This window comes from Astatotilapia calliptera, chromosome 22, assembly GCF_900246225.1.
Source record: "Astatotilapia calliptera chromosome 22, fAstCal1.2, whole genome shotgun sequence".
NCBI lineage: Eukaryota > Metazoa > Chordata > Actinopteri > Cichliformes > Cichlidae > Astatotilapia > Astatotilapia calliptera.
The window spans coordinates 5,888,870-5,915,879 of NC_039322.1; the positions used below are offsets into that span (position 1 = coordinate 5,888,870).

Consider the following 27,010-nt stretch of genomic DNA (forward strand, 5'->3'; position numbering starts at 1 on the left):
AAAGATAGGAATTAAAGTTGAACTAATTTGGTGCTGCAGTGAGTTAAAAATAAGTATCAAACGTTAACAGCAGCACACGCAGCGCTAAAATGCTGACCCTGGAAGTTTTAGCTTTTGTAGAGGCTAATTTTATAATATCCTTCAGATATCTCAGCTGAAGGAATACCTTCCACAAAGACATGCTGCTACAGGAATGAAGACCTAAAGAAATCTTTGCAGTAAAACTCAACAGAACCACAAGTCAAAACGTTTAATATGCATAATACCAGGAGCTTAGCAATGTCTAATCTGGCAGTAATTTAATTTAGCTTGGGGCTGAGTAGCAGGAAAATCAGCTGTTAGCAGGGAAATGCCAAATAATGGCACACACTAGTTTTACCTTTCACTGAGAATCTAAATATTGTAATGCAGGAGATTCTTAATATGTTCATTTATATAACAAGGATAACTACGAAAAACAATCAGGTTGTTAATTCTTACTCAGGAATAAACACCTTTAAGTAATGAACACTTGAACATCCTTTTTGGTTTTTTTATTTGCACTTATTTACACTTTATTATAATTTTTTTTAAATAACCACACTGTTTAGGTTAAAGGTTTGGTCGTCATCTACCTCTTTAATGAGCCTTTCTTCGTCTGTCCCATTGAAATAGGTTGATTTGTACACTGATTGCAGCAGTGGTTATTTAGAGAGCACAGAAAACAGCTTCTGACTGCGTGTTATGCTGCTTGTGTACTTGTGAACAGATGAGTCTCTTATGTGTGTGTGTATATATATCTGTGTCTGTACACACACACACACACACACAGTGACTGAGTGCAATGGTGTTCGTGTTTCATGAATATTATTACAAGGCTCACAGAGCAAATGAGTGCTCCTGCCCACTTGACACACACCCTCTTGTAACCCAAGGATATAGGTCACCTCTTTTGTTAGTTTGTTTTCTGCTTCTTCCTCTGAGGATTTTCATCCAACCTGATACGTTATAGCCCTGATGCTCTCTAGCTACAGTTTATCACCTGTTTACTCCTTGAAATGATACAATTTTTATGATTTATCACCGACATATGAGTGATATTAACGTGTAATAAGTTTTGTCTCTGCTAAGCAGCTGGTCTTCATCCTAGATAATACTGACATAAAGTTTCCTGTTTTGCAATAAAGGACTGATCAAATCAATACTGTACACTGCATCACGTTTCACTGCCAGCTCTGCAAACCTTTAAAGTTACCCGGTGTAGATAATGAAAAAAGATTATATATACAGTGAAGAAATAAAAATCCCATCTTTGATCTGAAGTGTCTCTATCATGATCATTACTGTACTCAAGCCTTTGCTCAAAATTCTTCCTGAGTTTCCAAACTCTTATAAATCCAGAAAAGTGTCAGTCCCATCTCTGTCCTGTGGAGAGCTGTGTAGGTGAGGGTGTAATACCAATTGCATAGTTGTCATGGAGCAAAAAAGGAAAGATGCCTTGCATGTATCTGTGTGACTCAAGCAGCTTTGACAAAACAGCGGTAGTTAGTTTCTTAGAAATGGAACTGTTCTACACACAAGGGTAGGGGTTGGTGCTAGCTGCATAGCATGCTAACTTCAGTAGATATCTTTGCGACACAGTGCATACTCATCCATCATTTCAGATGCCCCTTTTTTTGTAATTTAACCTTGCAACAGGGGGGTTCTGTAGCCAAACAGAAACTTCCAGCACAGAAAATGAAGCCAGTATGTCAGGTCCAAAAACTGCAGTTCCTGTAGTGGCCACTTGAGGCTCACTCCAAAAGCACCGGTCCCTATACTTCCATGTTAAAAAGCCCAACTTTACAGCCATAAAAAAACTCTACAAACAGCGATATTTTTTTAAACGTATAAATAATACTCGAGTTAGGGGCATTAACAGTCTCACCATTCAGTAAGCTGGAACCACTCTGTGTCGGCTAGGCATAAGTTCCCCTAACTTGAGTCACTGAACTGAACCTCGTCACCATATTTGTGCTATCAGTGTTTTTTGGACATTTTTTAGCATCTAAAAAAACAGAATTATTGCCTATTGTGTGATTCAGAGCATCTAAGATGCTTGTGCTTCAGTTTTGGTAAGTATTATTTATTTTTGTTTTTCTAGCAGTTGACACTAATCAGTTGATATTGTTATGGAGATCAGATTATTAACCAGATTGTTAGGGTTAGCTGATAACTTAGCACCTCATGTTTTAATGCAAATATAGTTATGTCTAGAAAAGTGATGGAAAAAACCAACATGTCATCAGTCAAAACCGTCTGTGATACCATCCGATGGACATTTATAACATCTGTACTGAAACAAGATGATGATATTTGGCATCCTGGAAATGTGTGAGTACTGGGCTGGTGAATCATTCTCCTACTGATGTACAAAGTAGCCCAATATTCCTAAAGGCTACATTCTAGCTGGTTAGTTTGCTCTCTTGAATATATACCAATGCAACACAACGCACAGATATCCACCCGTTTTTTAATGGTTTATCTAACTTTAGGGAGGCTGGACCCTCTCCAAGGTGACAAAGAGCAAAAGGCATGAAGCACCCTGGACAGGTGACCAGAGAGAGATAGATGGCCATACACTCTGACATTCACGCCTACAGCCAGTCTAGATTCACCACTGTGGATGAAAAACACACAGAGACACCAGAACACCAAGCTGACCAGGAGGTTTTGGAGCCAAACCGTCTTGCTGTGTGGCAACAATGCCAAACGCTGCACCACCCATTTTCAAATATTCATATTAAACCGATAACAGATGCACGGCGATTAATTCTTTCCACACACGGCATTTGACTTCAGCTCAGATTTTGTAAAATACTCAAATATAAAAGTGCCATGTAGTAAAATTTAAAACATGGGTATGGATATTGTGCGTTGTGTTTGCTTTCTCTTTATCTCCTCCTGCCTCTTTATGTGAGTAAAGTCTTAGAAACCCATGAGGGCTGAGCACCCTCAGGTGTGTGACACTTGAATGAAAGTATTCTATTCATACAGACACACACACAACCAGGAATACACTAACAAACATCTGTTAGAATATAAAAGAGAGGAGATGCCTTATAGCAGTGCAGCTCCACTCATTACGACACACACACACACACACACATCCCTTTCTTATCCCCCATAACAGCCACACTGAAACGCCTTTCCTCTGGCATACACACACACCCTCTCTCAATCTTCTACCCACTTATTCTCTCAACCCAACACACGCGCACACACACACACTCTCTCTCTCTACCTCTTTCTTCCAAACCACACGCACACACCATCTCTCAATCTCCTACCCGATTACACCCACACGCTAAAATCCCTTTTTGCACACGTCCCCAATACACACATCTCCTACCTTCCCTAAAACCCTTTTTCGTTTCCTCTGACTCTGACACACACACACATACACACAGGGCTCTCTTTTTGTCAACCACTAACCCCTCCATCCTCCCCCCGTCCCTCTCCCTCCTCCCAGTAATCTGGCTGGCCCGTGGCCTCCTCTCTCTCGCTCCACTGTTCTGTGTGATAGAATATCGATCGGTTTGCCTCGGCTCGGCGTGGAGCAGGAGGAGGGGGCGGCTGTAGGGCTATAGGGAGAGCGTGTGTGCGAGTATATATGTGTGTGTGTTGGATGTTTTGGGGTGGAGGGGAGGCAATGGTCAGACATGCTCCAAGGTTGTTACCACAGCAACAGAGGGATGGGTCAGAGGGTTGCCATGGCGCCTAGGTCGCAGGGTCAGGGTGTGGGTCCTGGAGGGCTCACGTTCTGCGGTTGTATGTATGTGTGTTTGTGTTAATAGGAAGGGAGGGGGAGACGGAGGTGTCCAGTCCAGCTATATTGGGTGTGTTAATAATGAATGGTGTTGTATGCGGTCGCTGTCTCTTTCTCTCCCCCTCCATCGGTGTCTGTCTTCTTCCTCGGCCCGCGCGCGCTTGTTTTGTCGCCGCAACAATATATGAAGCTGTAGCACATCGGCTCGGTTCAGGTGCACTTTATTTTTTTTAGAAAAATCAACTTAAATGAAAAAGATTGGCTCAGTCCAGCAGGAGTGTGAATCTAGATTAATATAACCCCCACACACACCTTTTTTTTTTAGTGTAACAGCACACCCATAAATCAGCCAACACACATATGTTGTTTAAACTGATACAGCTGATGTGGCTCAGCGTACATTAAGAACAACATAAGCAGCTTTACATTAAAAATCGAAATTTCTCAACAAAACAGAAATACAGGCCTGACGTGAGATTTTTATTTTCATCACGTTTCTCCTCGTACGTTCACGGCTCCTTTGGCTCACGTTAAAATGCTGCTGCAGAGGGAATTTAATCACCACGTTTGGAGAGTTATTTAATTGTTATCTTTGCACTTTTTATCTGGTGTTGTTCAAAGTTTTTTTTTCTTATGCATGCATCATCTTCATTTCATTCAAGTTTAACACTTTAACAATTCTCCTTAAATCCATTATATTAAAAAAGGTTAGACAATTATTTTGGGTGGATTTTTTATTTTTTAACAGCTCATGTTCCTACCCTGTGAATCTGGAAGTGCACATTCCAAGCTGTTATCAGTTTTGAGTTTATGTTTCTGCCATTCCCTAAAAGAAGAAGTGCGACAGCTTTTAGCACTGTCACATATTAACCCGCTCTAGTCCTGTTTTCATGACCTAGCGAGCCTCGTGTTTAGAGTTACTCAGTCTTTAATTACACCTGCTGGATGAGACCAGAGATTGTTTTCACTTCCTCCTTCCTCGGCGGCGTGAATTCTGTCTTCTTCATTTTATTTTTCACGATGCAAGGAGCCACAGCAACTACAGCAACTACAAAAAGACAGAATCAGACATCAGCACGCCAGCAAACGTAAAACTGAGCCAAACTGTGTCCATACAGAGCCATGAAATCAAATACAAAACCTCTGCATTAAAACAAAAAACTTTGGAATTCATTCCTAAATAAATTCCTACATTTTTCCATAATTATTGAGGAAATTTTCAAGCTGCACTTCATAATTTTTATATAAACATATTATGCAGAATGGTGGCACAGAACAACAAACGTCACACTAGTCGTCTCAGATTTTCAACAAGAACAGAAGGCTGAATTCATTTTTGAAATCTTGCATTTGATAAGATCATACACCTGGTTTTATGATACTGTGTCCAAGCTGTGTGCGTGCCACTTCTCGGCCCTAAAGTCAGTTAAATACAACGACGGATGCTCGAGTGACAATGTTGCCAAGCTGTGGTTCAGAATACAAATTCAGATCCAGCTTGACTTATCTGGTCAAAAGCACCTTAGTAGTGAGATTTCCTTTTTTTAGATTTTAAGCCAGTGGACCAAATAGGATCTTAAAGTCACAAGGCGTCCGTGCAAAGCCAATCTCTCAGCACTGCGGACCCTCAGCCCCTTCTCCTCCCATACCCTGCACTACCACTGCAGGGTTATCAAACAGTCCCCGTGCAGCTTGGACGACTACATGTGTGACTGATTTCCAGCACATTTCAGCGCCACTGCTGATGTTTGCCATGTGTGCATGTAAGAAAACTTCGAGGCAAGGAATGAATATGAATCCAGGTTTAACCATTACTCACCGAGCATCACTGGCACCGTGACTCCACTCCAGTAAAGCAGATAAAACAGGTTATGTATCATGGAATATTCATATAATATCCTGTTTAGGGCAGAAGGCAGAAAGAAATCAGATACACTTAGTAGGTAAATATAGGCAAGTACAGGTAAGTATAACACATCATAATTCAAGATTGACTACATCCTGCAAATTAAGTTTCCCTCTGTGAGTGATTTATTCTGTGAAATTATACTTTACTGTAGATTAAAATAAGCAAACTGAATGATCAGTGACTTAACTGATGAGAGTAGTTCCAAAGAATGTGTATCAATTTGATCAACTATTGTTCAGTTCTGCAAATATGTCACAAAATAACTAGTTGATTCATTTATAATATGTCAGACTGACTGATCACTGATCTGGAGGATGTGTATCTGTTTCTTTCATAATTTCCTTTCATTTTAGTCTACCCTCCAAATAATTTTGGAAAATATATGTTTGTTTGTTTGTTTGTTTTTCTGTTGTTGTTGTTTTGGGGTTTTTTGTGAGGCCCTCGTGTCTCCCTGCCCTAGTGAATAGTTACAAAATCAATTTACTTTATTAAACTCAAGCTGAGTACGAGAAGGAAGAAGATCCGCAAGAACCAGTTGAATGAGTCGTCAGGCGATCTGGCGGCGTTGGGAACTCTGAAGTCAGGTGGAGGAGGGCAGCAGTTCAGCCATCTGAGCACACGGTGGCGCTCGAAGCCCTCCAGCCGTCTAAACAACGGCCTACAGGTAGATGGAAAAAAAACAATCAGCTTTCACCACTGATTTTTGAACACAATCAGCGCAATCTGATTATTATTAGTAGTATAGTAGTAGTAGTATTAGTGTTGTTTAAGTTTGGTCATACGTTCCTTTGTAAGTGCGCATGCGCCATTAGCGTGCTGCCTGCTGTAACCTATAATTTCCTTCGGGATTAATAAAGTATTCTGATTCTGATTCTGAGTATTCGTATTATTATTGGTCGTGGTGCTTTTAATTTTGAAGGACTGCACATGAAACAATTTCCAAAAGTTTTTAAGAAAATGTTGCGTTTTTGTCAAAAGCCAGTGATTATGTGGAGCCACAGTTTATCTGGAGGTAAGCTCACCAAGTAGCTCTAAACAAATCTCTTCAAACGAACCGACAGACAACCCGCATAAACGTGTTTACAGACCTCAGGTTGCAAAGCTGGGCGAACCTTGGAGCTCCTTCCTCCCTGAGTAAGATCTCCGCGTCCTCCATGTGGTCCGATTATTTTCGACTCTAGATCTTTTAACGCAGTTTTTTGTTTGTTTGTTTCTGTGAAGTTTCTGTTGAGACTTGTTGAAGTTTCGTGTTTTGTTAAGTTTTCTCGAACAATACTTCCTTGTTGGTGTCGAAGCGCTCATGACGGGAAGTTTCTGCCCAGTGAAAGGGTAGTGGGAGGAGAGAGTGAACGTTTTGAAACTTTGATGGCCTCGGGGCAGAAGGCAGAAATGGTCTCACATTTGATGTGACTTAAGTAATCTTTATGCAGACTTGCAGTTTTGGAAATTTCTTGTGTTACAACAGACAGTTCCCGAATTTTAACCAAAAACATACATGCTGGGGAAAAATAGTTTTGATGTATTTTATATTGATAATGAAAATTATTTTATGTGACTCCTGACTTCCAGGACTTGGTAGAAGAAATTTCAAAAGCCAAAAATCACATATTTTGACTGCGTTGAGGTCTAGGCTGAGGGTTACCTCAGGTACTTAACCCTCAGCCCCAAAAGATGCTGACAAGCCTCCAAGCATCGAGTCTGCAAAATGTTTCTTTATTTAGTCACATTTTCAGTGTACATTGATCCACCTTAGATATAATTTGCTGGATTTTAATTGCTGCTGTCTAATGAAAACGAGCACTAGCCTTGATGTTAGCAGGATGAATGTGTAAATATTCTTTAGTTCATTTGTCTTAAGCGACATAAATAAACTTGTGCCACTGGTTACTACTGCATGAGAATATGAACTGGTTTGTGCGTCCTTATTTCCATCACTGTACCCTTGTTAATTATCGCTGTATTCACAGATCATTACGATTTAATTTAAACACTGCTTGGCTGCTCTCGTGCTGTGTTCCCCAAGGTCACCGGCAGAAAGTGTTTGTTGCACTTGGGCCTATTTTACAATGATATTTTAAATAACACCGTAAGTGGAGCTATTAAGAGTAAATTAGTGGTGGCTGAATTTCTTGTTGCACAATCTAAAGGACACTGTTAATATTATTAGTAACAGTTCTATTTTTCTAGCTGTTAGGTTAAACGTCTGCAGTGATAAAGGCCTTTTCAGCGTTGGGTGAACCCTGATGGCAGAGGGGTCAGGGCTGTAACGTAGCTCTGCAGCTGTGGCCCTCTGCCTCACGTTATTCCTCTCACTTCACTTCCTACTGAGCTGCTGGATCTTGCAAACGCATTAAAACCACCCAGGAATTATTTAAGAAAAGTACAAGACCCACTAAGAATTACAACATTCTCTCAAAATAATTCCACCACAAAGAAATTGGGACATATTTACACAGGGTCCCCTTCACAGAATGTGTACAAGGGGGAGGGCCACAGTGACTTATAGGGCCACACTGAATCATGAACGTGATTACAGTGAAAGTATTATTAGTATAACAAGTCAACACTTAAATTAGGAAACACCCCAGCATGCAGCAGTTTGCTGTATAGGTCAGTGGTGAACAGTGCATTAAACAGCAGCACAGACTCACTGTAGTGACCTGGCTTGAGATTCCTCAGCTTGATTCTGCCTGTTGTTGATTTTTGGTGTTTTGTTGTTTTCTTTTTAGGACATCGCAGGCTGAACTGTAACATTTGCCCATGTATGATCCTTCTACTCAAGTCGGTTTCATTTATAATGCCCCATATCACAAAACTTTGTCAGGGGCCTTTGGATGACTTCTTTCATAATTTCATTGAGTCAGTGCACAACTTAACATTTACAGGACATGTTTATTTTGTATCTTAAATAGTTTCAATTAAAATGAGTAAAATTTAGGATTTGCCTTGAGTGTTGGAAAAGCAGGATGAGAGGGGGAAAGTAGCTTGTTTCACCTTTGCTGACTTTGCCTCTACCTTCTGTCCAGGTCATTTCTTTATTTCTTTTTTTTCCAGCTGTGAGGTCTGTTTTCTGCTTTAATGATGGTTACAATGTGTGTTTCTTTTTCTTTCTCTATGACCTTAATATAACTTTTATTAGATGGGAGAGAAATCACTTTCCCAGATGCTGAAGCACTGTCTGCCATGAGCTGAGCCTCATCACCTGCTGCTGCTGTACACACACACACAAACACACACTCAAGAGCACACATAAAAACGCACGTGCCCCCCGCCCCACCCTTTGCTGGTTGCAGTCTCAACTCCAGTCGCCATGGAAACAGCTAAGATGCTGAGTGAAGGAGAGGTACAGGATGTGTGTGTTGGTTGGTGTGTGTGTGTGTGTGTGTCAGAGAGAGAGAGAGACAGAGAGAGAGACTGTGAAGTTATAGAAAAACCCTCTGAAGGACACGTATGGATTAAAGGTGAGTATGTCTTATCGACAGTTTCTGAATACACACACACTTAGTTTGACACCACAGTAAAAATATGCCTGAATGGTTTCCACAAATAGAAATCTTTTACTCAATTTTTTTTACTCTTATATGTTTTTTTCTTTTCTTTCTGAACATTTTTGCTCTCCTCGACGCCCATTTGCTCTCTTGTTTTCCTCACCTGCTCGCCTCTGACACCAACATCAACCCTTTAACTTCAAAGCACCTGACATCTCATTGCGTTTAACATTTATGCCATTAGTGACTTAAAACTATTAACACACTATCCTGTGTATTGAGCAGCGCAGAAGCCCCTTCTCTATCTCTATCGTTCTCTCTCTCTTACCTGCTTTCTTTCTATGTCTCTCGGCCTCTCCCTCTTTCCCCTTTCTTCGCCTCCCAGAAAAGCCAGATGGGCCGGAGCTCTTTTTATTCTCGAGGCCTGGTGCACGTGCCGAGGACACTGGGCCTCACAGCGTTTAATTCACAAGCTTTAGACGCCTCCTTCTTTTAACCCCCTGTGACCAACACCATCACCCACCTCCCTCCTTCCCTCCCCAACTCTCTTTCTGTTTCCTGTCCTTCCCAGCCCCTTCTATTCTACTCTATTATCTCCTCTTCACTTACACTCTTTTCTCTTCTGTCCTGCTCTGTTTTGTACTGTTTTTGTCAAGTTTTTGCCTCCTTTCTCTTTCTGCCCCCCCAAGACCTTATGTTTTCTGTTTAATGCTGCTTTGTCTGTTCTTAAAAATGTTTTACACAGAATTGGTATTCACTGTTCACTATCCACGTGCCTCCAATTTAGACCGTTTCATTCTCCACTTTTTTCTTTTTTCTTCTGACACCACTGGCCAAAACAATATGTAAAATAACTGAAGTCTTATAATCAAACTTATAAATGAAATACACTGTTTATATGTTTATTCACCTGAAGCAACATTTCCCAGTAAATGCTGATTTTTAACTCAATATATTTAATTAATATATGAGACACACATAAATACAATCTGTAGGACATATAACACTTGATTTCTGAGGTTGCTTTAATTTTAATATATTTAAAGAGCAAGTCCTGCAAACATGCATGAAAAAGCGCATGCTCATATTCAGTCACTTTGCTTCCAGACGTAGAACTTAATACTTCCAATGTATAAAGAAAATGATGGCATGATGGTGAAGCCTTCAACATTATCCATAAAATATATATCTGCTGGTTATAGGATGAAACATTAAGGAGGTGGAGGGAGGCAGAAGTCGATGCTGAGTGCCGGTTGAACTGCTGCCTGCAGGCTAGTTTGACCTCCTCCTCCTCCCCTCTTACAAAGCCACTGAACCTGACAGAGGGATGTTACAGCTAGACATTTCACACACTGCCCAGAGTCAAAGTGACTGATGTGCACCGCATGCCTTTTAATTGGCTGAGCTGCTGTGAAACGGGATTAAATCTGGTTAATTGCTCAAATGGTAAAGGAGAAGGACATTGCAGTATAAGCAGGTGCGGGTCACCTCGAGGCTTCAGGTGATGTCAGAACGCATTTTCTGGTTTTTCTTTTTCCAACATTTTTCACTCTGTTGATCTTTCAAAAGGAAAGAATTTTTTTGAAGGTGGTTCTCGATTCTACCAACTTACAGCTCCAGAGTAAAGTATTCTGTCCTCGTCTCAGCACCCGGCCTGAAAGGTAAACGGGTCACCCAGAGGAAACTGGATTATTTAGTGCTGCCTGAGTCTAATTGTTATTGAATGCGCTGAGTATTTATTCGGGATTATTCGGGGTTAACGTGGAAATAATGAGGTTGACCATCTCGAGGCTGTGTTCGGGAAATCGATAAACACACTGAGTTAATTACGGTAAATCAATTAAAAAGAGGGGGAGGGTGCTCTGAGAGCAAACACCCCACCAGGCCAGAGACACGAGAAGGGTCACAAGAAGAGGAAACTGACGTCCCCTTTCTTTGGTGGCTCTAGAATAAAGAGGAAGCGCTTTATGGTGTGTTTTCTATAGGCTATGAGCTCCCATATCAGTGTGTTTTATGATCCAGACTTTTCTTTCTCTATCTCTTTCAAACACACCCACGCACACGTGCCCACACGTGGCAGCAATTGACACCAAACAAAAGCCCGTTTTCTCCCTCCTCACTCTCCTCTGGCTCATCCTGACAGACTCCCTGACACGCGTTTGGCTTTCCTCTAAAAACTCCGAGGCTGCAGATAAATTAATGGAAATCCTATCGGTCAGGGGTGTGACACACACACACACACACACACACACACACACACACACACACACACACACACACACACACACACACACACACACACAGAGGTCAGTGGGATTTTCACCCTGATCTCGAGTCGCATTGTAAACACACACGTCCCGTCCCCCCCCACCCACCCACCCACCCACCCAAACACACACGCACACTCCCAAAAATCTGCTGCATTTAAAACCCTTGCACGAGGACGCGCGCTGCATGCAACGCTGGTCCCGCTAATACAGCCACAAACGCCGATCAATATATTGCCCAGGCTGTAATTATTTCATCGCCATGCACGTTTGCACGTCTGCACACACACTTCACCAAAAAACTTTTCCCCAAAAAAACATATTTTTAAACTATGCCTCAAAATTAATTTCAGTCCAAATCCAAATTATTATATCAGTTGCTACTTGATTGTATGAGTAGTTACCTCAGATATAATGTGATATAAAACTTTTTTAAAGCCCCACTTTAACTTATTCGTATTTTACCCACACCCAGATCACTTAAGGTATATTTTTAATAAAAAGTAAATATAATAACCTACAAAAACGGCATAACTGGGTTATCACACAGTCACATTTTTAATTTGATGTTTCCAACACAGACAGCTGATTATTGAATATCTGCTGGAGTCTCTTTTTAACAATAAATGTGACAAATGTGATTGTGACCTGATGGAAAACAGAAGCTGCACTTTTAGTGTAATTATTGCACGTGTTGCTGTCTTTTGATATATTAAACAAAAAATGACGTTCAACCATTTCGTTTTCTTTTTTTAAAAAAGGCCTATTTTTATTCAAATTTACCTAAAAATGGAAATTTAAAATAGCTATTATGTTTGTTTGGGGCAATTTGTGCGCTACTTTGTCGAGTTGAAACGAAAAGAAGAAGCTCAATCTTGTGCGCAAAATTCCGAAGTATTTGCTTATATGCAAATAAGCTTCACTCAACAGAAAAAGAGAAGAAGGCCATAATCTGTGACGATAAATCCAGGATATTAATGCTGCACACAATATTTATTTAGTCTGCACTTATTTCCTTAGATTTCGCTAAAGTCTGTTTTATGCATTGGATGTAAATGGCCTGCCAGGTTCACCGGAAGAACGGAAGCGAGGTTAAATATTTCTCACTGAAAAACAAAAAGTCTAAATTAGAGAAATATTTTTAGAATAAATAATTTTTTATTTAAAGCAGATAAGTGTAAGAAAACGAAATTAAAATCTTGACTAAATGATTTTAAAAATAAATCAAATGTCGTTCTACAAAACAACCAGACAGGCGTGTCTCATTTTATGATCGTCATTTTTTCTTTGCTTAATTGAAATGTATTCAAATATTATGCATTTGGATATGGCTTTGCAAACAAAGTTAAAGATATATAGTAACTGATCTGATTGTTGTTTTTAATCCTCTTTGAAATCGCCCAGACTTTTTTAATGTCCATTTGTCATCGATCGATTTTCCATCTACACTGCGACACTTTCATTTAAATTGATGAATAATAACAATTTTATATCTGGAGGGCCACACATCCCCCTGGCACCAAACACAACCTTTATAATTCCCACTCCAAATTCTGAACATTTACTATTATTTTTATTTTTTTTATAAAGAATAATATCGAAATAAACATTTAAACTCGACATTCGGTTGTCTGGTTCCTGATAAGTGAAGGCCTTAATTGGGCTATATTGACAAACTGGAGAAAAAGAATATTATTTATTTGGTGTTTATAGATTTTATTTATGGAAGAAAAAAAAAGTAACCGCGCTTGAATCGTAAAACAGCTGTTTGCATAAATTGTGCAGACAAATCTGGAAATCCAAGACATCCTGAGAGACTCTTGATAAACTCTTACTTACAGGAAACCTGTTTAAAACATCAATAAGGGCGCAGGAGCCATTATGTGATTATGTGGTGCTGGCGGTTCTTTATTTTTATTATAAAAGCTATTGCCTTTTTCATCAATTTGCAGGGAGCGTCTGTCACTGCGGGCCCCAGAGCCGCAGCCGCTCTGACCCCCGGGTCAAAGGTCAGCTAGCCACTCCACCGTTACTGCAGCTCATCAGCCGCTGCCAGCACCAGAGGAGCCGGCTCGTTTTAAAATATAGACAAGTGTCACGTGGAGGTTTAAGCGACTGTTTTTCCTTTAGAAAATACAGTAAATTATGAAGAGGTATACAAACGAACTGGGAGACGTGGAGTTGCAACGCTTAGAAGATATCCCTCCGCCTGTAGGAACAGCGTCGCGGACACACAGGTGAGTATTCTGCGCATTGATATTTAAATTAGCCCTTAGCTTTCCAGCCACCTGTTTATCAGGTAAATTTACTGGAAAATTTCCCCGAAATTTTAAAGTTTACACCAAAACATTAGTGTCAGTCTCTCTGTTACCTACCTGCCCAAACACACTCGGTGTGAGGAGAAGACTTGGCATAATTAGGTGGTTTATTGGTGCAGGCTAAATCCTTCCTTTAGCCTCACGGCACTTGAAATAGTCCCGGTTTTATTGTGGCTAATAGCCTGATGTTAAGGCTTCACGAGGCCTTTTAAAGCTTTTTTAAAAGCCAAATCGTATTTTTATGTTCACTTGTGAAAAACATGGTGGTTCCAGCCATACTGAACCATGCCAGTAGCAGGTTTAAACACAACAATTATCAAATAAGTCAAATTATTAAGAAGGCATGCTCCAAAAAAAAAAAAAAGAAAAAGCAAATTGTCTAATGTCCCTATGAGGAATTTCATATTGTGACTGTATTGTACATAATGTAGGTCTACTGATGGTTAAATGCAGATAAACACGTGAAATATTTGTGAAGGAACTGAGAAAGTATGAAAATATGGTGGCAGTGAAGTGTCGCTGAGCTGTGACTGCAGGCTGTTAAATAATATTTCCTCATTGCTCCGTGGAAAATAAGGATCAGGACTGCCCAGTGACTGATAAGAAAGAAAAGCCCCTCACATACAGACGCCCCCTCTTCTTCCACCCTCTGGTTTCCCTGTCATCTCTGTGGAAGGTTTAAAATTAATTAATTTCATATTGACTGATAACATCAATAAATATTTGTGTCTCTTATACTGTATGAGAAATTCTTGCAATCAGCTTGAAGTAAACAGTTAAATCTAAAATCCAGATAACAAGCTGCTTTCTCCTGATGTCACACAGTATTCTGGGTAATGTCTGATTTATGAACCTCAGCCATCATCACAGTCATTGCATATTGACTCTCATCATTGTGTTTATTGACATCTGTGTGAACCTCATAATAGTCGTCATTTGATCAGTGTTCCTCAATAAATACTGCAACTGAAGCATGGGAGGTCAGGGAAACAGTAACTCCCTCGGATTGATTTCCAATAATCTGGTCGCTGCCTGTGTGATCCTGCGGGGAAATGTCAGCTCCTGTCCTGATGCCTGTTTCCTTGGCGACTGGCGTGGAGATAATAGCCGTTAATGAGATATTAACCCCAAATAGGGACGAAGACAGGAAGTGATGAGTGTTTGTGGAAAACGCTTCAGTCGGGCTTCGTCAATGGACGACCCCGACCCGATCAATATTGTTTTGTTATTCAGCGACGGTAACAACCGGTGAGACCCCGGTCGCTTGAAACTCAGGAGGTAAATCCAATTCTTCAGTAATGGATGCACGGAAACATGAGAGGAAGCATTAAAGCGCAGACAAATAATCCAATCACATAGAAAAAATATAGATACAGCATACAGCACTACACACACACACACATAACAGAATTATATGGCTGGCTCTTTGTCCAGCTGGTTAGGATGGAAGCAGGCGATTGCACCCTGAAGGTCAAAGGTCAACTTCATCCCAGACACCTGACCTCATCCACCAAAGGTTGACCTCCCTGGATCAGGAGTGTGTGTGTCTGTGTGTGTATGGGTGTAAGTGTGAGAGTAGAAAGGGAGGGTGGACGATAAGGAGAGAAACATGTGAATTATTGCCAAATGGTGAACATAAAAATTGAAGTGTGTCTGCGTCTGTGTGTGATTGTCGCAGATGGCCGTGGATGAGAGGTTAACAAATTTGAAGATATTTGTGATTTGAAGATGAGAAAAATGTTATTTCGTGTTAGTTTGTGTCCGAGTACGAAATCCTGTCCGCATCTTAAACTTGGATTTTCTCATTCGGAGCCGAGAGGCGTGATATTGAGACAAGAAGTAGATGAACTGAGAAAGGATGACAAATTAGAGACAAAGCAAAGGACAAGTAGAGGGAAGCTGGTTAAAGAAAAACAATGACAGATTGGTGGATAGTTGCAGCTGCAGCTTTTCCTCTTCCTTCACCATCATTTCATTTTTCTTTTACTTTCTCCTCCTGTCCTTCTGCTCCTCCGTCCCTCCATCCCCGCATCTCACTGCAGCTTTCTGGCAAATTATCACCTGACCTTGACTCATGTGACCCCCCCCCCCCCCCCAAATGAACACACACACACACAAATACAGCACACACAGGCTTGTAGATACTGCACTTGCAGCAAGTTGCACATAGTCGAGTACATGGTCAAATTTACAGAGATGTCAATAAATTCCTAGAATTTACGTTTTAGTCATCTCTAAAAGTAAATTTAAAACTTATCTTTCTTTTAGAAGTGCGCTGTGTCCATTTTACATCATGTTTCTTCTAACATGCTGCACAAACAGATTGAATATGTCACTATAGTAAGAGTAATGTAAATAATTTATCCTTATTTACCTTGAGTCTGGTGCATACATTTTTTAACATGTTTTTGTGTTATTTTCTACAAAAATCAAATATTTAATATGGTAGGAAAACAGTCTGCGGAGGGAAAGTTCACCCCACAATAATACATATTTTAGTTAATAGTTACGTAGTGTTACTTATCCATCTACACTGTATAGGTTCGAGCTGCGCTGTTTTGAAGATGCTGGCTGCAGAGTCGAATGCTTTCTCTTCAGTGTAGTGGGGCTTCATGGCATCTTCCATGTGGTACTCAAAGTACCAAAAAATACACCGTAAAAAAACTGAGGATAGGTGTCCCCTTCCTGAAACGATGACCTGGTTACTCAAAGTAATCCAACACCCTTTTGGGCAGTTTTTTGTGCACCTGCTCACTGTGTCACTGCACTGGAGGAAGTGTGAATACGCACCGCGAGAGGCTTGTGTTCATGACATTGTGGCAGCATCTAAACGTGTATTGCACCCCCCTCAGCACAGCTGTAATGTTACCTATTTCCACTCTGCCTGGGTGGGTGTAGTTCAGTAGAAAAAGTAATAATTCCAGCATGAAACTCCTCTTGCAATAAGATTTGTGGATTTTTTTTTCTTTGAGTTACCTGGTTAGGGGACTCTGAGATTTTCAAATGCGTTTTTCGATGATTTGAACAGCACAAAGTGAGTGTCATCTAGGTCCATTATAATCAAGAGCGGGCCCACATCTCTCTACAGCCGAAATGCCCAAAACTGGGAAACCAAAATAATTTTGAGGAAATGTGCTTTTCAAGTGTGTTTCTAAACTTGAAATCTTAAATGCAAAAAGAACGGCAGATCTCTTGATCAAGTGTTTGGACCTTTTTATTAATCTTTTGAGATTAATAAATGGAATAAAGTTTTTATAAATTAATGACATCTAAAGTGCTCATGGTATTTGCAGAGAATAACTACACCCAAAGGATGGTGCCAGTAAGCTGCCTCCTTCCATGTCTCTCTCCAAGTTCTTGCACACCAATCTCGTCATCCCAGAGGTTCAAAGATGAAGGTGAGTAGGTGGGAGGAGGCGGAGGGGGGGTGGTAGACGAGGGGATGTAGGATAAAAGCAGGGTGGAAATACGCCTGGCCGAGCACTTGTGTTTCCATCCCTCCCCTTCACCCCTCCTTTCCTCCCCAAAAAGCATTCTTTCCCTTCTTCCAGCTCTCATTCACCCTTTAATCCCTCGCTACTCCACTGCATATGTTTCCTAATCCGGAGTGTGTGGGAGGCCCACTCTCACCCCTCCCCGTGCCCCCTCCTCATCCACCTCCGCCCTTGCCTTTCTCTTGGTGGCTGTAATGCTGTAACCTGCCTCTATTCCTCTTTCTTTTAGCCCCAGACTCGCTCTCTCTTTCTTTCTGCGGCTCTTATCGTTAGACAGCAGTGCGGTTCCAGCCTGCCCCCAACCAATCCTCTGATTTCGGAGCCCTTCAACCACTCCTTTTTTTCTTTTTTTTGTTCATTTCTTGCTTTTTCCCCCCTCCTTGTTACTTGTGTGGTTATTGCGTCTGTTTTGTTTTCTCGGTTTTATCCAGATCTCCTGGGAAATACACTTGCCATGCTTAAACATGAAAAATTGCTCAATATATGGTTTAACTGGAGCAGGGTCTTTACGCAGAAACTAAAACCCTTAAATTAAACCAGAACCCTATTATAATTAATCTAATGTGTAACCTGGACAATTTTTTAATATTAATTTGGGATTTAAATTTTTACATTTATCAAATAATTTTCAAGGATATTAAAACTGCTGTTGCCTCTTCTTCTTTCTGTTCAGCACTTTTTCCCTCTTGCAAGCTGTCTTATTTTTTTCTCAGGTGATTTTGTTCTCTCTCTTCTCCCTCATTTCAGCTGCTCTTGTAACACACACACACACACACACACACACACACACACACACACACACACACACACACACACACACACACACACACACACACACACACAGGCTTTTTGTCCTGGTTCTTCTCTTGCTTTAGCCCATTACTGAATAGTGTTCCCGGAGCCTTTTGTGGAGCCTTGTATAGGCACATGCCAAGTCAAGTTATTTCAGAGCGATTTCAATGGAATTACCCCCCAAAATAATCTCCTTTTGCTCCCCCCTTTCCACAAAAAAGTAAGAAAGGGCGGAAGAAAAGAAGGGAATAATGTAAAATGAACCAGCACCCTTGACACAAAATAAGCCTTTACTTCCACACGAGAGGGACATGAGAATATGAAAAGATCAGAGTGTGCATATTAAAAGATGCACAGAGGAATTTGGATAAAAATTGTGGATAAAAGGAGAGTTCTCCCTCAGCAAAGCCAGCTTACCCTGTTTTTTCCTGTTATTTTTACTTGAATAATGGAGATTACTCACCTTTATACACTGACAGAGGTTTTTAGGATTTAGGTCTTTGGTCTGTGGAAGTGTAAGTTGAAAGAGGTCTTTAAAAGGACCCACACACGGGGACACTTTCTGAGAATTTTTTTCCTGCAGGTTGGGGTAAATTGATCTTAATAAACAATTTAGTATGCAGGAAGCAGACCTTAGACACGCCAAAGAGATATCCAGAGGTGCAGTGGATGTAACATATGTGTCAAATTTCTGGTTCAGCAACATTCATAGCGTCACTTCCCTGGAGGTCAAGGGTCAAAGCCTCAGCGCCCACACAGTACATGTAATAAAACTGAATGATGGCTGTTTTCAAATTAGCCTTAAATTAACCATGACTGTAGGATTTTTATTGTGTGTATTTTATATGTATGTTCCAAGAGAGTTCCTGAAAAAGAGATCAGTTGTATTTGATTTATTTTCTTTTTATGAATTAAGTGATTCGGTGGATAGGTAAACTGGTGATTCTAATTTGCCCATAGGTGTGACTGTGAGTGTGAATGGTTATTTGTCCGTCCTTGTTACCCTGCGATAGATCAGTGACCTGTCCTGGGCGTTAGGGTGCCAGATGGGCTGCTCCGAGTATTTCAGAAGCTGATGATCTACTGGGATATGTCCACATGGCCATCTTTATGGCTTGCAGTCTGAGAAAGAGAAAATATCCAGTGAGCATTAGGTCTCTGGGGGGGAAATGCCTTGTTGGTGTTAGAGGTCAGAGCACATAGGAAGGCAACAGTAACACACTTTTTCATTTTGTTACAACCAAGGTATGCACAAAAGCATCTCTGGATGCACACCACATTAAACGATGACGCAGATGGAGTACAGAAGCAGAAAGCCACACTGGCTGCCGTGTCAGCAAAGAACAGGATGGGTCTAATGGGTCTTGATTTCTGCTGCAGCATTCAGACAGTAGGGTTAGAATTTAGCATAGCATCAATCCATCCAGCCTCGTATCAACAGTTCAGGCTGCTGGTGGTTTAATGATATAAGAGATATTTTATTGGGATACTTTGGTCCCCTCACCCCTTAGTACCAACTGTAATTATCATTTAAACACCTCAGTATTGTTGCAGTCCATGTTCATCTCTTTATGACCGCAGTGTACCCAGTGTATCTACCCATCTTCTGATGGCTGTTTCTAGCAGCATGTGGTGGGGCGTGGTCTGCGGGGCCGTGCGGACGCACCTGCACGGCATCCGCAATCACGCCCGCCGTGTTAAAACACGGGGACTCAGGGGTTGGTGGTGGTGTGGTGTGACGTGAATCAAATAAAGTTGGCTCTGAACGTCGCTCCGTGGTCCCGCCGTGCCTTATTCATGCCACACAGCATAACCTGCCAGGATAACCCCATATTTTCATGAACACAACAGTGAGTTTGCTGTTCTTAAATGGCCTCCATAGACACCAGATCTCAATGTAAGAGAGCACCTTTGGGATTTGGTGGAATTGGAGATTCGCACCATGAATGTGTTCTTTAAATCTGCAGCAGCTGTGTGATGCTATCATGTCAGCATGGAGCAGAATCTCAGAAGAATGTTTGTAGCACTTTGTTGAATTCGTGTCAGGAATAGTTAAGGTCATTCTGAAAGCAAAAAAGGGTCCAATTTAGAGGTAGATGGATATATTTTGTTATTACCTTAGAAGTTAATTTTATTTGGTTTATTTTTATTTGCTTCTAGAGCCAGCAGACGTCTCTTAAGATGAACTTTCTGGAAGCTGCAGAGTTTTTGAATTGTAAATATTACTATTTCAAGTTTAAAAATATTGGTTGTATCAAAATCCAGTTAGTGCTTAAAATCCAGATGTTCTCACCGGTAATGATTGAAACATATACTGTTAGAAAGAGGGGATTTGTGAGCTTCATGTGGTTGTCTGTAGGTAGCACAACAACAACAGTGACTCCAGACCTGCTCGCAAAAGTTTGGGATGAGTTTAACTATGTATGGACATATGGACTCGTCTAAATGTGCATACACTGAGCACCTGTGAAGACCTACGTTTTTTTTTTTTATGTAAAAGTTTGCATTCAGTCATATATTTTAAAATTTAAGTGCCCATTACTTTGAAAAAAATAGCTTTTGATTCAGATGGTTCAGGGTGATGACACGCTGTTTAAAGTTTGAAAATGTGCATTTAGCACATTTAAGTCAAAATGGATAAAAGTAATCGCTTCTTTTTAGATATTTTTTGATAACACTTTATTGCTGTCCCCCTTTTTTGGCACTTTTGTGCAATGTAAGTGCTTAAATGGGGCCTTGCATGATCATTTCCAGAGTTTTTGTTTATGTTTTAAAGCCAACTTTCTTCTGATTGGCTGCCCCTCATAGACACAATGGTAGAATAGCATGTGCTGGTACCGCTGTTCCTAGACTTATATTACTGAGTTTGGGTTCCTCGGGTGACCATATTAGGATATTCAGAGTTTTTTCTACTGTTTCTATCCAAGAGTAGAAAAAACTGTCTTTGACACTGTGTGTGGTAGAAAATAATGAAAGCCTAAAATATCTGTTAACAGTTATAAACTGTCAGAGAAAACTTTCTTACTATTTCAAGAGAAACTAAGGAAAAATAATTATACTGTCCTTTATTTATTTATTACATATGTCCCTATGGATGCCTGCATGATGAATTGTTTACACTAGTATTATTGATAAGCATTTATATGTGTTATAGCAACATTGCTTCTTGTAAAATATTTATTGCCTGTTGCATGATGTAAAGCTTTAGAGGGGTGCTATAGGCAAAGGCTAATACATCTTCATTCATGTTTATTTGTGCAGCAAAGTAACCGCTAAGAACACACACATGAGCACTCGCAGTGTCCCAGAATCCATGAGCGTACATGTTGTTTACTGTAAATCTACAAGAAAATGCGTATGATAGTGTGTTCCACGTATGTGCTGGTGTACAGACGCGTGCAAGCCACCTTCGGGCATTCACATACGTGTTTCTCTGCGTGTTCATCAATACATATATCTCCATGTGTGCGAGTGTGTGTCAGTGCCAAGTGTCATATCGATAGGTTAATAGCTGTGGTGTCAGATTCAGTAACTCTCTGATTAGTTGACAGTTCACTAATCCACACACCATCCTGAGTTATTGGCCCGGCCCATTGATTTCCAGCCTGCCAGCCAAGCCAGGAGGAACTCGGGGGTCGTAAGAGAGCCTGCCGTTATTGATTGGCCCCAGATCAACCCCACTACCACCTCCACATACCGTGCACGCCAAACCAATGCAGCTGCAGTCCTACAGCATGCAGCCTTACCATGCCTTCAGATAGAGTCTCTCTGTGGCTCTGGTTCTTCCACCTATCCACACTCTTTTGCTCTCTTTTTCAGTGTGCTACTGGGTGTATTTGTGTCATGTTGTGGTATCATCTCCATCAATCAATTTTTTTTATTTATTTTTTGTGAAGACTGAAATATTTTTTTATTGATAGACTTCACAAGTTGTAGGAGTCATCTCACCCCTCTCTACCTGCTCTGTGTTTGCCAATACTTTCACATCCTTTCATCTGTATCTGTGCATTCAAGTGATACTTCTCCCAAAATCTTTCACGTCTCAAAGACTTGAAAAGTGACTGTAAAGCTTTTGTCGGGTTACGTTTTTACAGAGAAGATGGTTGTAATCCATTTAAAATCATGAATGTTACAGTAGACTGTGGCGTGAAACAGTGTTTACATTTGAAATCATGTGAGTTTGTTCACTTAAATTTGAGCCTCTAAAAATAGGAAGCTATGTATAAAAATGGCTGCAGTTCCTAAACATTTGGTGCCAAATTTGTGGAAAACCTGATGAATAAAGCTGAACGCCTGCACTTCAATCATAGGTTAATTGTTTGATTTGAGTATCAATATAATGTGGTGGTGTAAAACCACAGAAAACTAGAGAAATTGTGTCCTGGTTTAAACAAATTATGACCTTGAACCTCCTACATTTTCATTAGCGTGTTGCCATTCAGCCAATTCCCAGTTTAAAAAGTAATGCAGGTGCTGTGGTTGGAAGGACCGTGCACAAAGAGTAAGGTTAAAGTGAAACTTTAATTTGTTCATTTTTCTATTTAATTTGTGGTAATATCATCAGCAGATACACCTCAGCTCAATAATAGACAGACATGGACTTTTCTAAATGGGCCTCCTTCAACATTTAAACATTTCCTGGCACAGACAGAGGCTCAGCAAACAGGGCTTTTCCTACATCACGGACTTGGAAAGGTTCACACAAAATAGCACGAGATGGATGGTTTTGCATCCATTGGGCCGCATTAGGCTCAGCTCTGTGAAGCGACACGGTGCAACACTCTGTCCACAGCTAGCACAGCCGGATGTTAAGAGGGCAGTGCATTGCAAGTGAAAACTGTGCTTTTAGTGGATTGAACCCTGGTCATGAAAGCTGGCATTTAGGGACCGAAGGTGGAGTACTGTCAACTACACAATAACAAACTATACCTGGCAGCACCTCCTGTTTTTGATAAGGGTTCGCCTCTCCTTATCCAGGTTTAATTGTAGCTCGACTGACAGTAGCTTTTGTAAAAGAGCCCACAGTTGCATTTTTGAAAGGCTTAATAAGGAGGTTTAGTGTTTTGCTCATTGCAGTGACTTCAATAACCGGGCAGGTACAGGAAATAAATATCAGAGAAAAATGTTCTCCAACTATTTAAATGTCTCTTATTTTGTACATGATGAACTTCTGCAGAACAGGAAAGTGAGTTCCTCTTCAAAGTATATTACGGTCTCATTCGTGAGTTTGGGTTAATTTATGAATGAGATGCATTCTCCCATCTGGTCCTGAGATATCCAAATATCCTCCTGAAAGAGCCGTAAATGCCTGACGAGAACAGCGTCTGGGTTATGTTGCTTAGCTGCTCCCACCACAGTTTGTTACAAACAGATTGATGATGGCTCGATTCTCCTGAATAAAAACAAAAGATTTAATTCCTGTTGGTACACTTAGCTGAATGTTTTTTTTTTCCATAATTAAAAATAAGACAAAATTCTTCTAATTATGTCTTTATTTTGGTTCTTTTTCGCCTTGTTGATCTTCATTGTAAGCAGAAAAGGCTTTAAAGTGAGCTGAAAGATGAAGCGATGTAAAATCAAACCTGCAACTTTTCCCCGCAGTTCACAAGGTAAACACATTTAATTCTGTTGATCCACGAGCACATCCAAACATCGCTGTGATCCTCCTCTTGACATTCTCAACATCCCTTGTATTGCTTCAGCCCTTTCTTCTTCTCTCTTCCCTCCGCTCCCTCCATCTCTCCTCAGCCTCTGTGTAAGCATCGGGGTGGGGCGGGGCTGAGGGGTTGTTAAACATTTTTCTTCCTTCTTAATTGTTTTGACTTGTGCCATTGGCATCCCGATTAGGCCCCATTGATTTCCCACTGCTAAGTGCATTGATTTCTACATTTCTCATTGATCCCCACTTCTAAATCTACCCACACACATCCACACACTCTCGGTGTCTGTCTCTCTTTCTCTCCATGAACACCGCACAGGCCGAGCATGAACATGTCTGTGTATCTGTGTATGACTGAACGTGTGTGTGTGTGTGGAAGAGAGAGAGACCGAGGCATGTAGAGAATAACTGCGAGTAAAAAGGCGCAGAGAAAGGGGATTCAAGTTTAGTCAATGGTGTTTATGTAGTACAAGAAAAAGGATTATCAGGTTTGTGCGAATAAAATGCACATCTCGGAGGAAACCTGTGGAGTGTGGGTGTTTTTGTGAGGCCACGAGAAATACAAAATTGTAAAACGGCTTTTTGTGAATTTGTGCGGCTTGCGTTTTTACTGGATTTTTGAAAATATTTAGCTTTAAAAATGCATCATAACAGCGGATGTTGCGTAGGATGTTATTTCAGCAGTACGATGCTTTGAAGGATTGTGTTTAAACACCTTTCACTGCTTATTTTTAGTTTTGTCTTCTTCTTTTTTTTTTTAAAGCAAGTCTTGTTATCATTTATGTACACACACACCCTTTTTCCTCTTGATCGTATTCGATGGTGTCCACGAGAGCTGGGTCTGATCCTCTCAGTGTTTAAGGCTATCAACCCCCCTCCCCGCTTCTCCAACAGGCACACGTAGACACCCATAAACACCACACACACACACACACACACACACACACACACACACACACACACACACACACACACACACACACACACACATTGCAGGCTGCAAGGGCCCGAAAGCTCCATCCATGTCATTGGCATTACCTCAAGCCTTGATGCTGCATTTGTGCTAAGCTAAGCTGTTTGAGCACAAGAACCAGAGGTGTGTGTGTCTGTGTGCATTTTGTGCACGTTACAGTGTGTTTCCATTTATGTGAATATCCGTTGTGTGCTTTGTTGCATGTTATGGTGAGTTTGCATATGGATATGTTTGTTCTATGTGTACAACAGCACGTTAGAAAATGTGCCTGTGTGTGTTTGTGTGTGTGGAATACAGGATCGTCTGGGAACCTGATAAAGAATGACAGCACAAAGTCGATACTGCGGCCCCTTCCCCACCCCTCGCTCCATCCTTTACTTCAGTCTGGTCTTGGGTTTACATCTTAAATCCATTACAACCAGTTTGGGATGAAACACGATGCAGAACATGTGTGAAATATGAACACCGGCAGATTCACAGGAGGGAAAATATCCTCAAAGTCAAAATGAAATTATGCGTGAAATAAAGGAGAATATACATGGGGGGGGGGGGGGAACAGCCTATAGAGATAAGACCACGGAAACGCTTCGAGTGAGAGAAAATGTGTATTCACAAACTGAGTTTCACGCTAACTGTGATTTCCAGTGCGCTCGAGGTCGAGACGAGCTGATGAGCTGTAAGCAAGAGCATTGATCTGTCTCAACGATCGTATCAAGGTGGCGTATCGACAGCTTTGTGTTGTACTTTTTTCTGTTTGTCCTCCGCAGCCTAAGAGGAATAATGGATATGTAGGACGGTTATTGGCAGGGCCCGGACTGGCCTATTGACAACCTGTCAGCATTGATTACTTAGTCAGGCTACGAGAGAACAAGGAGAGAGACATAGACAGAGAATGAGAGGCATTAAGAGAGAGAGATGCTGAATATGGATAAAATGCCGAAAGCTAAAAATAATGTCGGTGAACAGAGAAGGGCTACCTTGGTTTATAAGGGTCAGTGTGACTTGTGTGTGTGTGTGTGTGTGTGTGTGTGTGTGTGTGTGTGTGTGTGTGTGTGTGTGTGTGTGTGTGTGTGTGTGTGTGTGTGTGTGTGGTTACAGCAGTAGCGGAGGGTTTGGTGGTGATATAATTGTAAGCTGGTATTGATTGGGCCCCCCCTTGTTATTGATGAGGGAGAATTTAATTCAACCAACTCGTTTGTCAACATGACACTGCCATTTAACAATGAACTCGCTCTCACACACACACTCACACTCGCACACAGAGCAGACAGATAAAGAGCAATAAGATCTATCCTGCAACAGACTTCTTGTAGTGGGAAGTGTGTTTTCACATCAGATTATTTGGTTTGTCTTAAGATATGTAGATTGTGGAGCTATGTAAATAACAAGAAATGTGATGGTGACATTTATGGTGTATTTTAAATATTTAAACTGTCTCGGTTCGTGATTTCGAGGTGTATAAGATGATGATGTGTCAGGTTAAACTATAAATAAAGTAACTTCATATGAATCTGACGTGAATATCAGTAATACACCAGTTCCAGATCAGATCTGGATTTAGGAACAACAGGTTTTATCTGAAAGGGAGCATCTGTTTTAGGTTCATTTTTTTACGACTGTCTCTTTGTGTTTGTGTGTATTTGTGTGTCTGTAACTGATCAGAAGTCTGATATGGCCCGTGAGCTCACGATGTCAGACAAAGCAACCACCACAGCAGGTTTGTGAGTAGTTATAAAAGGACAGATATTACAGAAGGGGGGAAAAGAACATATTGCTATTGATGAGGCCCGGCATGCGCCATATTCTTCACCTCTCCTTCAAATCCACTCACACCTCCCTCCCCTCCTGCGATGGACGCACAAAACACACTATATTCTACAAGAAATAATTGCTTTTGTCTGGAAGGAGTTTGGATCGGGGCTCCTCTGCGCTCGCCCTCATCTGGAGAGGGGGGCTCTTGAGGGACAACCGGTCGCTTCTTTATATGGCTCCTCTTCTCCCTCCTCCTCCTGCTGCTCTGCTTCTTTTCTTTTTCCTCTGTCTCTCTCTCTGTCTCTCTCTCGTTGGGCACGCGGATGTCATCTGTCAATGGGGAGTGGGCTTTTTTTCTGAGGAGGGGCCCCTCCTTTGTGACATGACGTGTGTCTATGCATAGATGACATCAAAAGCAGCAGCTCGTAATGGAAATGTCCTAAATCACAGAGAGACTAGATTTCAGCACTACAGATGACGTGGCTGCTTTAATAACATTAAAACACTGATATTTTAGGGAGCTGGTAATAGTCATAACTTTGTAGTTTTTCTAGAGGAGGAGGAGTTATGG

At 41.0% G+C, this 27,010-nt stretch overlaps 1 protein-coding gene across 1 annotated transcript in view; it reads left to right on the forward strand.

Annotated features, from left to right (window-relative positions):
• The first annotated feature begins 13,416 nt into the window (after positions 1 to 13,416).
• LOC113014734 (POU domain, class 2, transcription factor 2-like) overlaps positions 13,417 to 27,010 on the forward strand; it is an 81,461-nt gene continuing 67,867 nt past the window's right edge. The window contains exon 1 of the mRNA XM_026156448.1: positions 13,417 to 13,688. The gene's annotated coding sequence lies outside the window, so the exon portion shown is untranslated. The remainder of the gene's footprint in view (positions 13,689 to 27,010) is intronic.